This window comes from Triticum aestivum, chromosome 5B, assembly GCF_018294505.1.
Source record: "Triticum aestivum cultivar Chinese Spring chromosome 5B, IWGSC CS RefSeq v2.1, whole genome shotgun sequence".
In the NCBI taxonomy this organism is placed as follows: Eukaryota; Viridiplantae; Streptophyta; class Magnoliopsida; order Poales; family Poaceae; genus Triticum; species Triticum aestivum.
The window spans coordinates 122,243,193-122,257,853 of record NC_057807.1 but is presented as its reverse complement, the minus strand read 5'-3'; the positions used below and the strand labels follow the sequence as shown (position 1 = coordinate 122,257,853).

The following is a 14,661-nucleotide window of genomic DNA, read 5'->3' as shown; positions in this document are numbered from 1 at the left end:
TTCAATATCTATGCAAACAGGGATGCTCGATTTTAGTGGAGCTGCACAAAAAGTCCAACTGGTTCAACATTAGGAGCATGTTTTTTTCCAAACCTTTATATCCAATTGGTGGCACTATGAGCTGTTCATTACGAAGGTACATGGTTTGCTACTATCTTGCTACTCTTTTTGTACTGTCATTAGATAGTAATACTAGTGGTTTGCATGTGAATTTATTGGCAGGGTGGACCTACATTGGAGGTGCAGGACAGGATTCAATGATTGGATGCTCAATTTCGGTTGTATCGATTTCACCTCTTCCATCACTGCAAACATGGTGTGGTATATGTTTACTAGCTGCTTGATATTATTGCAGACAGAGATGTCTGCCCGTTGCTATTTGGCAAACAAACAAAGTGTCCGCAATTTTGGTTGAACTGCACAAGAGAATAGTATAGTCAGTGCATGCAGTGCCATTTGAAAATAGACACAAAGATTGGATAGTCACTTCATGGATTGCAGAAAAGTAGTACTATACTATTTACTGGCAAACACTTGGTGCTTCATTGCTTTGGTCTGATTATACAATGGGCATCATTTTCCCTAAGTTAAAGTTTGTATTCCAAAAATAGTCTCGCGGTGTGATCGAGAGAAGACCAAATCATATTGCAGTGGATGTTCCTCCATCATGTGTGGTTCATTCTCATGGTTCCAGCTGTTGGTGAAACCACTTACGTTTGCAAGAGGAATTGTAGACTTCACAAACAAATTTGTCTTTCAGTCTGTACTGAATGTTGGCCAAGAGAAGCATCCATGTTAGTAGGAAGAACAGATGTTTTTTCTAGATCTTTGATTTTGGAGCTACATATTTGTATATGATCTATGAATCATTGAGATGCATTAACATGTTGATCTTATGTATGGGAATCGTACTAGTTAGTTTTAGTTGCGACGCAAGATCCGAAGTGGCTGATCTTTGCTTTCGGAGCTACATATTTGTATATGATCTGTGAATCATTGAGATGCATTAACAGCTATTTATTTCTGTTCGCTCAGTGTTTACAAGTTACTGATCGATAACTAGCTAGCCTACAAATGCGCTCCTGGCAGTTTTATTTGTGACGCAAGATGCGAAGTGGCAGTTTTTTGAATAAAAATGCCTACCTCTGAAGAAACTGACAAGCTACACTATCGATCCTACGCGGATAAAAATGCCTACCTCTGAAGAAACTGACAAGCTACACTATCGATCCTACGCGGATAAAAATGCCTACATCTGAAGAAACTGACAAGCTATACTATCGATCCTACACGGATAAATAGCGTATCACGCACGTACTACCTCTTTTCCGGTTTGCAGGGTTCAATTCAAGAAACGACCTACTCGATCCTACACGAATAAATAGCGGATCACGCACGTACTAGTACCTCCTTTCCGGTTTGCAGGGCTTAATTCAAACCTCTCACCAACCAAGGTACTCCCTCCGTCCGGGTTTATTAGTCCCGTGAGCAAAGCAGCAAGACCAAGGCATGGCAATAATTAACGGCATGCAGAAGTTTAAGCCTAATTAATTCCAGCGATTTAAGTGGCTGCATGCGTGCCCTCGGCTGCGACTCGTTGCATGCTGCTTCGCATACTACCTGCGAGCGATTCTGAGTGCCTGCATGCAGCCGGCCATAATTAAGGCAGCTAACTGATGCGAAAAAGATACGCTTTAATTGTTGCGGGCTTTTTAAATCCGTGAAATCATTATTGACAAGGAGGGAGATGATTCGAGAGCACTCGTTTGACCGCCATGCCGGCGTGCGACCCAGACGGGACGGGACGGCACAGTCATAATTTCAGTTTCCCTAGTTTTCCACGGCAAGCTGGCGCGCTAAGCCATTATGCATTTAATTCTGCTGACCGTCGCGCTACCTTCCCCCTATAAGTACTGTTTCCCGGCATTCTCCAGTGCCACCGTGACCCAACTCGCCATATCCTCATAAACCCCCACCAGCCCGACGTCGTTCGCCACATCCGCCATGCCCCCGCCCGTCCGTGGTAGGCGACGCCGAAGGCGGTCACCGCCGGAACTAGTGTTCGGTTTTTCACCGGAAGGCAGACGGAGGGAGGAGGCATTCTATCTGTCTTTAGATGACAATGCGCAGATCGAGGAGTTGTTGGAGCGCAACCGCATGGCGGAGGAGCAGGAGTTGTTGGAGCGCGACCGCCTGGCGGAGGAGCAGCGTATCGCCAATTTGCACCGCCAGCGGGACATGGAGCAGCAGCGCACCGACGCTCTGAGTCGAGCAGAGCGCCCGCAACTGGGCCGACTACATGGAGGCCGGTGCCCGGCAAATAGCCCTGGAGGCTGTCGGGCACGCACGCGTTCGCGACGCCAATTTTTACTACCAGCTCGTCAAGTGGGTTTCCCTCTTGGAAGCCGAAGCTTCGGGGCCAACGCGCACGAGCAACGCGCCCTATCGCACCTCTGGCCAATCCGAGGCAAGGCGCAGGACGCCGGTGCCGGTGTTTAGCGTGTACCGCCGACATCGTCTAGTTAGCTAAGAGTAAGTTAGTACTTGTCTAGTGGGAGTAAATAGTTAACTTGGCTATGATGGTTGTCAACGTGGAAGTTCAGTACTCTATATATGGATCAGACCTGTTACTTTGCTCTGAATGTTGAACTTTCCATTTGAACATATGGAATGGGCTGTTATTTTTTTAAATGGGTTGTATTTGTCCTCCACGGGTTTAGAGGCTGACTTGTGGGCCTAGCAAGTTGACACGTACACAATCAGGAGATGATTGTACGTGGAGAGGATGACAGCAGGGACCCGCCAAGGTCATGGCAGTACGCAAGCAAGTGCCTCCTTATTTCAAGCTAATAAAAAATGGCTCCTCCTAATGGATTTCTGACATCTGGGTCCCATGCCATTGTCAACGTAGTCAATAAACGAGAGAATTGCACAACGAGCGGCTGACACCAGGGACCTAGCAGCTCGCCCAATTATTTTTGTTTTGGGTTAATTTGATAAATGCCTCCGAGAAATGCCACTGCAATTTCCAAACTTTGAAAAATGCCATTTCATGCCATTTCTAGTGGCATTTTTTGAAGTCTGGAGTGGCGTTTTTCAAAGTTTGCAAACTGCAGTGGCGTTTTTCAAAGTTTGCAAAAATTGCAGTGGCATTTTTCAAAGTTTGGAAATTGCAGTGGCATTTTTATGAATCGCCATAATTGGAGTGGCATTTATCTAATTTGTTTTTGAGACGGAAGCAGGGTGTCAACTGGGCTGTGCGGGACACTCTGGCCTGTCTAGACAGCCTTTTCTTTTATGTTTACCACAGACCAGCCCAGTAGTTTTTTTTCTTTTTGAAAATGGCTAGCCCAGTTTTTTTGTGATTTGTCAAGTAAGTCACTTTATCAGGCCTGTTGGGCTAGACGAGGAGAGCTTCATTCGGCTGGCCGAGAAAATGGCCTATCAGTAATGAGAAATGGGCTGTACATTTTTAAAACACATCAAACCGGCAATTAGTTTCAAATATCTTTTTTTCATTTCGAGATTTTAAATTGCATTGATTTTTATGCGTGGACAATTTATTGGATTTTATATTGATATACATTTATTTTTAAAATCAGTCTGAATGTGACTCGAAATTTCGGGATTAAAAACAGTTCAGACCGCACCGACATATGCAAAATTTCGTATAATTTTTTAACCGTGGCCACAATATGGGCTGTAATGCTAACAAAAAGAATATGGGCTCCAAAAAAACCCGTAAGAATTAGCAAATGGGCTGTAAACTATTTGAAATAATGGCAGATGGGTTGTATGCTGTTTTCCACAGATTTGAGGCTTTCCACAGATGGCTGTATACTGTTGGATGTCCATCCAACGGCCGTCGTGCTTCTTCAATCTCTGCTCTTCCTGCTCCAGCCGCTCAAACAAGCGCCGGCGGGACTGCCTGCTCCCTCCTCCCCGCGGCCGGCTGTGCTGCCGCGCAGGCCTCACCGCCCCACCGTACTCCCATCGCTGGCCTAGCTATCCCTCTACTCACCCTCAGTCCCACACATGCTGTTATTCTCCGGCGACGGCAGACGAACCAGTAAACCCTCGTACTCCTCCGCGTGGGAAATAACTGCCGAGTATTCCCTGGCTCCGTGTCGTTCCCTTCCTAGGCCTCGCCGTCGTCCACTGCCCTGGTGCTCTCGGCGCGGCCTGGTCAACATGGTCAATGAACGACATCCATCGGAAGTGGACTGTACGTGGAGAGGCTGACAGCTGGGTCCACGGCCGCACGCAAGGAAATGCCTCCTTATTACGCGCAAAAATAATGATTCCTCCACCTGACATCTGGGACCCACCGAAAGGGCCTCTGTATTTCGCGAAAAAAACGTTACCGCCGCTGACAGCTCGGACCCACCAGCTATATCTTCGCACGCAAGGAAGTGCCTCCTTATTACGCCCAAAAAAAGAATACTCCCCCTGCTAGCTGGGACCCAGTATAGTGGGCCTACTAAGTTGACGGGGACGAAGGGCTTTGTCAACTTAGTCAATATGCACGATTCTAGCTCGACTGACCGTACGATGTCCATCCAACGGCCGTAGTGCTTCTTCAACCTCTGGTCTTCTTGCTCCAGCCGCCCAAAGCAGCGCCGGTCGTGCTGCCTGCTCCTGCCTCCCATGGCCGGTTGTGCTGCCGCGGAGGCCTCACCGCCCCCATACTAGTCCCACCGCTGGTCAGGCCATCCCTCCACTCCACTCACCCACACCCCCTGTTATTCTGCGGCGACGGCAGCGCAGCCGAACCAGTGAACCCTCGTACTCCTCTCCGCGTGGGCATCCACTGCCGCGTCTTCCCCGGCTCCGTGTCGTCCCCTTCCTAGGCCTCGCCGTCGTCCACCGCCGTGGTGCTCTCGGCGCGGTGTGGTCAATGTGGTCAACGACCGAATTCCATCGGAAGAATACTGTACGTGGAGAGGCTGACAGCTAGGTCCACGGCAGCCGCAAGAAAGTGCCTCCTTATTACGCGGAAAATAATTATTCCTCCACCTGACAGCCGGGACCCACCGGACGGGCCACCAGTATTTCGCAAAAAAAACTTTTGCCCCTGACTGCTGGGACCCACCGGCCGGACCATCGTATTTCACGAAAAAAACGTTCCCCCTGCTGTCAGCTCGGACCCACCGGAAGTGCCTCCTTATTACGCACAACAAAATGAATACCCCCCAGCTAGCTGGGACCCACCTTGGTGGGAGGCTAAATTGTGGGCCTACTAAGTTGATGGGGACGAAGGGCTTTGTCAACTTAGTCAATATAAACGATTCTAGTTCCAGTGACCGTACGATGTCCATCCAATGGTCGTAGTGCTTCTTCAACCTCTGGTCTTCTTGCTCCAGCCGTCCAAAGCAGCGCCGGTCGTGCCGCATGCTCCTGCCTCCCGTGGCCGGATGTGTTACCACGGATGCCTCACCGCCCCCTACTATTCCCACCGCTGGCCAGGCCCTGCAGTGACGGCAGCCTCACACCGCAGCCGAACTAGTGAACCCTCGTACTCCTCTTGGAGCAGCTTCCACTGCCGTGTCTTCCCCGGCTCCCCGGCGTCCCCTTCCTAGGCCTCGCCGTCGTCCACCGCCCTGGTGCTCTCGGCGCGGCGTGGTCAACGTGGTCAAGGAACGATTTCCATCGGACATGGACTGTATGTGAAGAGGCTGACAGCTGGGTCCACGGCCGTAGCAAGGAAGTGCCTCCTTATTACGCGGAAAATAATTATTCCTCCACCTGACAGCGGGGACCCACCGGACGGGCCACCGTATTTCACGAAAAAAACGTTTCCCCCTGACTGCTGGGACCCACCAGCTACACCTTCGCACGCTAGGAAGTGCGTCTGGGCCAAAAAAAAAACGATTCGCCCCTCTGACTGCTGGGACCCACCAGCTACATTTTTGCACGCAAGGAAGTGCCTGACAGTCGGGACCCACCTGGTCGAAGCGTACATAGTGTTGTCATTCTGGTCGCGAATGTGTACGTACATACTGGTCGTTGTACATGCGCGCACGTGTCGTAGTAGAGGCGCGCACGTCGCATGTACACGTACGTACAGCGGCCAGGGTGCAAGAAAGAAAATACGGCCACGTATGTGTACATACGGGAGGGGTCTTGAACGCCTACTCGCGCATACGTACGACGAGGGCTCGTGTTCATGGGGAGGCAACGGAATGCGTCGTGTTCATGGGGAGGCAACAGAATGCGTCGTGTTCATGGGGAGGCAACGGAATGCATCGTGTTCATCGGGAGGCAACAGAATGCGTCGTGATCATGGGGAGGCAACGGAATGCGTCGTGTTCATCAGGAGGCAACGGAACGCGTGGGAGCCAACTGGCTGGGTCGGAACGGAATGCGTGGTCGTGTTCATCGGGAGGGCTTGGACAGAACAAGCAATGGAAACGAGGCCTAGCGTACCGCACAACAGAGGAAACGGACCTCCTACGTTCGGAACAGGGTTCTGTTGATCGGGAGGGGTGTCGTGTACCGCAAAACGGAGGAAACGGACCTCCTACGGTCGAAACGGGGGTCCTGTTGATCGGGAGGGGCCTGGCGTACCGCAAAACGGAGGAAACGGACCTCCTACGGTCGAAACGGGGGTCCTGTTGATCGGGAGGGGTGTGGCGTACTACAAAACGGAGGAAACGGACCTCCTACGGTCGAAACGGGGGTCCTGTTGATCGGGAGGGGTGTGGTGTACCGCAAAACGGACGAAACGGACTTGTGTTGGAGCGCTACAGTCGAAACGGGGGTCCTGTTCATCGGGAGGGGTGTGGCGTACCGCAAAATGGGACTCCACGGGATACTGTTCATCTCCACCGTCGACCTCCTCCAGCCTCCACGGGCTATCGTCGACCTCCTCCAGCCTCCACGGGCTCCTGTTCATCCAGCCTCCACCGCGCGCTACTCCACCGGCTACTATTCAACCACCCCTCCACCGTCTACTGTTCATCCAGCCCTCCACCGTCTACTGTTCATCCAGCCCTCCACACCACGGGGTCCTGTTCAACCACCCCTCCATGACCACCCCTCCACCGTCTACTGTTCATCCAGCCCTCCACACCATGGGTTCCTGTTCATCCAAAGGCAACGCCACCGCTCACTGTTTATCCAAACTCCCCCTCCCCAACGCTCACTGTTCATCCCACAGACAGCATCGATCGGCTTCAGTTAGCAGCAGTAGCGAAGGAATCGCTCCATCGGGTTCAGTTAACAGCCATCGATCGATCGCTCGGGTTCAGTAACGCGTAGCCTGCAGTGCAATCGCTCGGGTTCAGTTAGAGCCAACGCCTCGCACACATGCATGTACGTACGAGAGAAACGCGCATCGCTCCGCCCCCAACCTCCCATCGTAGCCAGCAACTCCCCGAAATTTTCCTCCCCCTCGCTTCTACCATGGTTTTTTCCGTCATGGACGGCCCAAAGAATGTCATGCAGCTGCGTCTCCGGCCCGCCCAGGACGAAAAGCCCATTTTCTGTCATGATTTTTTGTCATAGAAGTAGGAGCCCACCACATCTATGATGATACCGGGTTTTGTCACAATTATCGTCATAGAAGTGTCATATGTATGACAGAAAAAAATTTCGTTCGGTCCAAAATGTCACGGATGTGTCTTTTTTTTGTAGTGACTACCCATCTTGGTAACGAACTACGACAAAACCTTATGCAAAAGTTATCTTAATTTATTGGTAAGTAAAGTGCTCCCAGGTTTGGTTTGGAGCCTGATGGCATCCCAACTAAGAGCATTGTCATCAGAAAAGTTCTGGGACATACCACAAGATGAACCCGGCGTATATGTCAGTCTACACAAATTCTATGTGGGTTGGTATGTGAATCATGGTATCGAGGTTCTGTCCATGGGAAGATTTGTTAAAATTAACATCACACCTCATGAATACATGGGTTTCAGATGATGGTGCATGGATCTGGTCCCAGCAATTACTACTCCATGTCTGTCAAAATATAAGGTGAATTAAATTTTCAAAAAGTAAAAGTCTCCTATGTTTGATCAAATCTGTAGCAAAATACATCTAACACCCACTCCCTCCGTTCGGAATTACTTGTCATAAAAATGGATGTATCAACAACTAAAATACATCTAGATACATTCATTTCTTGGGCGAGTAATTCCGAACGGAGGGAGAACAATACTAAAGGCTTGTTCGGACTCACTCCCACTCCGCAGCTCCGCTCCGGAGCGGAGTGCCATGCAACTATAATCTACGGAGTGGACAGAAGGTCGCTCCGTTCCGTGGCGAGGGCGTGGAGGCTTTTCGAACAGCCCCTAAATAAATCAAATACGGAAATATACTTCATCATGAATCTAATGATATTGTTTCTCTATAGTAGATATTTATGTTTTATTCTATAAACTTGGTCAAAATTAGGTAAGTTTGAATTTTTAAAATATTAGTATACCTTACAAGTTCAAACTGAGGGGGAATTGAACATTTCTATAAAGACATGACCTTTTCTTGAATTATCAAATGATGCATCATCCTAACCATTAGATCATTATCAATGTACGGTCCATAATTGGGCACATCATAAAATTTCTCCACAGCAAAACAATATCTGCATTTTGTGTTTGTACATGTAGATGGATTAAATACCAAATACGAAAAGTGGTTAAAGTAAGTAGATATTCCTATAATATTTTGCATTAGAGCATCATATCTTGGTTACTCCCTACCACTAAGACATTACATTCTGGTCAGTAGCTTCTCATTTTTCTTGCTGCTAGATGTGAGCATGACAAGAAGCTACCTAAATGGCTGCGAGCTCAAATTTACTGGGAGCAAGGCATGGTTACTGGTTAGAGCAGCAGATGAACAATGGGTGACCCAAGGAATTGGCTTCCGCGCGCCCGACAACATTGGTGTACATGTTTTCCCGTGCTTGCAAGTTGTATTTAGTTGCCCAATAGAAGTGGTAGTATTTGCAGTGCAATGGAACCAACCTAATACAGCTTATCCGAGGAGACAACAACAATAGCCAAGGCGGCGTCGGCAAGGAGGATGTGCTCGAAGTCTGACCAGGGAAGCATCTCGGTAGGTACTCGACACGAGTGTGCCATTGCTCATGCCCACTGAGACACGTTGTCATCTTTGTTGCCGCGGCTGGTGTTGATCTCTTCCTCATTCATACTTGATTTTATCACATAACCACATTTAACATTTTTAAATGTTTTGGTCGACCCCAAAAGCATGGCACCGGTAACAGTTGGGTTAGTCGTATTATCCCTGAAATGTCGGTATAGGAAATTTAATGAACTTCAACTAAAAGCTCGACGGCAGGTTGATTAGCTAAAGTAATGCACATGCAAAAGCAAGGTAAATCTCTGGCCTCAAAACTTGATTTTTCTGTGTTATACCAAAAGATGGTATTGGCACTTAAATATCTACAAAAAAGTTCAGAAGTTGCTTTACATGCTTATCATAAGAATCCTGTTTGCAGGATAACTTAGGACTTCACAGTAATGCTCCACAAGGGCATAAACTTTCTTGGCCACCAACATCCCCACACTGTAAATATTACACTCTGTACTACATTTTTTGTGGAAAGATCATCAGATGTAACTAAAAGTCAGTGCAACATCACATACTTAGGATTGGCACAAAGAATAGCGACTGGAATGGACCTAATCTACTAATTTTATGGTACCGGCTTGGCTTGCATATGTTTCGACTCATAAGTGGTGTGCTATCTAATTTTATTCCGTGCAAGACTTTTTTTAAGTTTTTTAATGGATACCATGGACATGCCCAACATCATCGACCGAGTCATCTAATCGAATTAACAGTATCGAAATATAAGCGAGGAGAGCAAAATCTGGAAGAAACAGAAGAACAAAATAAAAGAATAGTGCATTTTATGAATTTTACGGAGTCACTTTATAAATGTCACGCATACAACTGAGTTGGGCTGACTAAGACAAGTTCAGTACATGTGAAAAATCTCAATATCGAGAAGTGGCTGCATGAATATGAACCAAAAGTAGTCCTCGATGTTGATGCAAAGGTAGATCATGTTATAATCCACATTAAAGGAATGAACACAAATAATACATTATATGTTATTATCACATAACCACATTTATCGTTTTTAAATGTTTTGGTCGACCCCAAAAGCATGGCACCGGTAACAGTTGGGTCAGTCGTATTATCCTTGAAATGTCGGTATAAGAAATTTAGTGAACTTCAACTAAAAGCTCGACAGCAGGTTGATTAGCTAAAGTAATGCACATGCAAAAGCAAGGTAAATCTCTTGCCTCAAAACTTGATTTTTCTGCGTTATACCAAAAGATGGTATTGGCACTTAAATATCTACAAAAAAGTTCAGAAGTTGCTTTACATGCTTATCATAAGAATCCTTTTTACAGAATAACTTATCATAAGAATCCTTTTTACAGGATAACTTAGGACTTCACAGTAATGTCTCCACAAGGGCATAAACTTTCTTTGCCACCAACATCCCCACACTGTAAATATTACACTCTATACTACATTTTTACTCTATACTACATTTTTTGTGGAAAGATCATCAGATGTAACTAAAAGTCAATGCAACTTCACATACTTAGCATTGGCACAAAGAATTAGCAGCTGGAATGGACCTAATCTACTAATTTTATGGTACCGGCTTGGCTGGCATATGTTTCGACTCATAAGTGGTGTGCTATTATTCCGGTGCAAGACTTTTTTTAAATTTTTTAATGGATACCATGGACATGCCCAACATCATCGACCGAGTCATCTAATCGAATCAACAGTATCGAATTATAAGCGAGGAGAGCAAAATCTAGAAGAAATAGAAGAACAGAATAAAAGAATAGTCTCTTTTATGAATTTTACGGAGTCACTTTATAAATGTCACGCATACAGCTGAGTTGGGCTGACTAAGACAAGTTCAATACATGTGAAAAATCTCAAAATCGAGAAGTGGCTGCATGAATATGAACCAAAAGTAGTCCTCGATGTTGAAGCAAAGGTAGATCATGTTATAATCCACATTAAAGGAATGAACACAAATAATACATTATATGTTATTATCACATAACCACATTTAACGTTTTTAAATGTTTTGGTCGACCCCAAAAGCATGGCACCGGTAACAGTTGGGTCAGTCGTATTATCCCTGAAATGTCGGTATAAGAAATTTAGTGAACTTCAACTAAAAGCTCGACAGCAGGTTGATTAGCTAAAGTAATGCACATGCAAAAGCAAGGTAAATCTCTGGCCTCAAAACTTGATTTTTCTGTGTTATACCAAAAGATGGTATTGGCACTTAAATATCTACAAAAAAGTTCAGAAGTTGCTTTACATGCTTATCATAAGAATCCTTTTTACAGGATAACTTAGGACTTCACAGTAATGTCTCCACAAGGGCATAAACTTTCTTGGCCACCAACATCCCCACACTGTAAATATTACACTCTATACTACATTTTTTGTGGAAAGATCATCAGATGTAACTAAAAGTCAGTGCAACTTCACATACTTAGCATTGGCACAAAGAATTAGCGGCTGGAATGGACCTAATCTACTAGTTTTATGGTACCATCTTGGCTGGCATATGTTTCGACTCATAAGTGGTGTGCTATCTAATTTTATTCCCGTGCAAGACTTTTTTTAAGGTTTTTAATGGATACCATGGACATGCCCAACATCATCGACCGAGTCATCTAATCGAATCAACAGTATCGAATTATAAGCGAGGAGAGAAAAATCTGGAAGAAACAGAAGAACAGAATAAACGAATAGTGTCTTTTATGAATTTTACGGAGTCACTTTATAAATGTCATGCATACAGCTGAGTTGGGCTGACTAAGACAAGTTGAGTACATGTGAAAAATCTCAAAATCGAGAAGTGGCTACATGAATATGAACCAAAAGTAGTCCTCGATGTTGATGCAAAGGTAGATCATGTTATAATCCACATTAAAGGAATGAACACAAATAATACATTATATGTTATTATCACATAACCACATTTAACGTTTTTAAATGTTTTGGTCGACCCCAAAAGCATGGCACCGGTAACAGTTGGGTCAGTCCTATTATCCCTGAAATGTCGGTATAAGAAATTTAGTGAACTTCAACTAAAAGCTCTTTACTTGCGACACTTTTATGAAATTTATGAAATTTAGGCTTTACTTGCGACACCGTGATCAGTTTCAGTATAAGACATTCAACTCATGTACGAAAGATGGATGCTGAGTTTTTTCTTCTCTTGGTGGAAGAATGTGCATGCATATATACATTTTTGTTGTGGAACTTCAAACTACAAATAAATTTTCCCTTCTAGCTGACATGATGGGAAAAATGCAACTTCCATTGGGTTATAAGAATAGTGCAAACATTCAAACAAGACGGAATGTGTTAGGCATTGAACACGTAAATGGATCTCTTTATGAGACTACCCAGACCAAAACTGTATGGCTTTCGATATTCTGTAGCACAAATATACTACAACTTTGTAGCTTTGAAGCTGCCCAATACTACATGGTACTTCTGATATCAAGAGAGAAGGTAGCAAAAATCTTTGCAATGCCATTTTCCCTTGAGATAAATAAATACTGCGACTTATTCATTACATAGATGCAAATAATAAGGCTAGCATGGGAACATTAGAATAATAATACTGCGACTTATTCATTACATAGCTGCCCAATACTGTGTTACATTAGAATTTGCAGAATGTTTGGATGTCCAAATAAAGCAGGGGAACATATTGGTGAAATATAATCTAGAAAGTAGAAAAATGAATATTACCTGACAAAACTTTTCACTAATTCCGGTCAGTTCCCCCAACAGAATAGCTTTAGCAATACACACTGAAACCCCAATATACCAATTACTCCTTCCCCATTGTTCTCTTCATTCCAGACCAAATTAGTAATAACTGGGAGCAATAGCAGCAAACAAAATATTCTTTAGTCGTTCATTTAGAGAACTATACATACAACCACATGCTATTGACAACCTCTCAGACTTTTTTTACCTTATTAAATATTTTTTTGGCTGCCGGAAATTTCCCCTTCACCTCCGGGTACATCTGTGGCACATGAAAGAGCAAAATTGTTCATTTGTACTTAGTAAAAACCGAACAAAAGAAATCATATTTGAAATTGTGGGTGGCAAGTGAGATTTGAGAAGCTTGATAGTAGCACGCGCCATGGAATAATTATTCCAGTCAGCACAACCTAACAGTCCAATTCTAGTTGAATAAGCATCAAACGACTCAAAGTTATGATGCTAGCATGTAACTCCTTGGATTAACATGTAGGCAAAAATAAGTAAGAGGCGATTAACAGTACTTGCTTGATCTAAATATCTCGTGTGAACCGCCAAACTGTAGAAAAGCACAGCTGAACTGCAGAAAAGCACGCCAAATCATCCGCCAATGTTGTGCTCCAAGAACAAATGGCATTAATCCTGAACTTAACTCAACTGTGGTCTCTCCTACAGCTGGGAAAATATATGGTGCTAGCTCTGACCGAAAACTGACATGTGCGTGACCATGACTAAGCTGCACAAACAACTGAAAAAATGTCTAAGAACAAACAGATCTTCTCTGTTCCAACCAACTTTTGCCTAGAGCTCAAGAGAATCATGCACGAACTCCACACAGCTAAATTACACAAAATAGAACACCTTCGTCAGATCGAGAAATTTATATCAATTATCTCTCTTGGTCATGTTGTCTCGTTCAGATGACATGGTTGGGAGGATGCGTAGTTGGGATCGTGATCCGCAGAGAGTCCGACTTCTGCAGCGAATAGTCTCCCGTCAGGTAGGCCTTGGTGCTATAAAATCTCCCTTAGGTAGGCCATGCTGCTATGAAATCGAGGGGAAGAGCCTGGATTCCCTGGCAGGTCAAGAAAGAAAGAGGCACGGAGCGGCGGCGGGGTACCTGCGGATCGGCGCCGGGGAATACGGACTGGAGCGCCTCGACGGGGTCGAACTCCATGTTGATGCCGAGGTCGGTGACCGCACCGTGGCGGCGGACGGCGAGCACCGGCCCCGCTTCGCCTGCAGCACCTCAAAGGGGTCGTCCAGGAAGGCCGCCGCCCCGTGCTTCCGGGTGCCGTCAACCGCCGCCGCCATGGCCCGGCGAGAAAGGGGCCGGGGCTTTGATGGTGACGATCTTGCCGCGCGCTCCTCTGCTAGGTGCCCCTGCCCTCGATGTTTTGCGGTGCGGCGAGGCGAGCTGTGTGGCTGTTGATGCTGCTGCTCCTCTGCTAGGTGGAGGCTCTACGGCGGCTCCCGGGCCGGATCTGGCACTCTCTCGTACAATCCCAACTACGAAGGGATGGAGCGGCGGCGGCGCCGAACGAGTAGGAGGCCTCGCTCCTACTCCCACCCAACTTTGTACGAGGGATTGATCCCAGGGTTTTTTTTGTTTTTTGCACCGGTTTATTTCGATGGAGGGTAGCTAGTAAGCAGAGGTGGGAGGATGACAAAAAATATCGGTGGTGGGAGGATGACGAAAATAAGCCAGCGAAAATAAACCGCGCGGACTATTCACCAACTGCTTCATTAGGAGTAGAGATAACAAAAAATCATGACAAAAAATGGGCTTTTGGTCCTGGGCGGGCCGGAGACGCAGCGGCATGACATTCTTTGTGCCGCCCATGACGAAAAAAATCG

At 46.0% G+C, this 14,661-nt stretch overlaps 1 long non-coding RNA gene across 4 annotated transcripts; it reads right to left on the bottom strand.

Moving 5' to 3' along the window:
• Positions 1-8,549: 8,549 nt before the first annotated feature.
• LOC123110742 (uncharacterized) lies at positions 8,550-14,418 on the bottom strand. Of its 4 annotated transcripts, none has more exons than XR_006453668.1 (4): positions 13,925-14,418; positions 13,013-13,066; positions 12,784-12,913; positions 8,550-9,252 (listed from the first exon to the last, which is right to left on the bottom strand). It is a non-coding gene; the product is annotated as an uncharacterized lncRNA (long non-coding RNA). The 4 variants fall into 4 exon arrangements; XR_006453666.1 differs by lacking the exon at positions 8,550-9,252 and adding an exon at positions 10,831-11,146 and having other exon boundaries at positions 13,925-14,417; XR_006453667.1 differs by lacking the exon at positions 8,550-9,252 and adding an exon at positions 11,894-12,074 and having other exon boundaries at positions 13,925-14,417.
• Between the last annotated feature and the right edge of the window lie 243 nt (positions 14,419-14,661).